A 416-nucleotide genomic window follows, 5' to 3' on the forward strand; every position below is an offset into this window, starting at 1 on the left:
ATTTCCATTTTCGTTTTTTTACGAACACTTATGTACGCAATTGTATTAACCATCATTAAGACATAACCAAGAATTCACAAGATTTGAAGAACAATGCACCCTTTCTTACTTAATACCCATTTCCAAAACAATTCCAAAGCTCCAAAATTCCCTAAGGTTAGAACAATCATGAATTTTCACTTATAAGCTTGTAATGAGCTAAGTAACAATGAAAGAAGTAAAAGTCTCAAAGGGGCTATCAAAGGATAAATTCGTTCAAGGTAGGCTTATATGGGTAAGTGGCTTATTCAAAAGAAATGCTAAATCACGCCAATATGTGTATGTGAATATCAAGTGTCAATAAGAAACAAGTAAAGTTCTAGAGTGCAAGTAATCAAGAGTGCAATCACACATGAAAGAATATTAGATGGCATACA

Source organism: Lupinus angustifolius, chromosome LG01, assembly GCF_001865875.1.
Source record: "Lupinus angustifolius cultivar Tanjil chromosome LG01, LupAngTanjil_v1.0, whole genome shotgun sequence".
Classification (NCBI taxonomy): domain Eukaryota; kingdom Viridiplantae; phylum Streptophyta; class Magnoliopsida; order Fabales; family Fabaceae; genus Lupinus; species Lupinus angustifolius.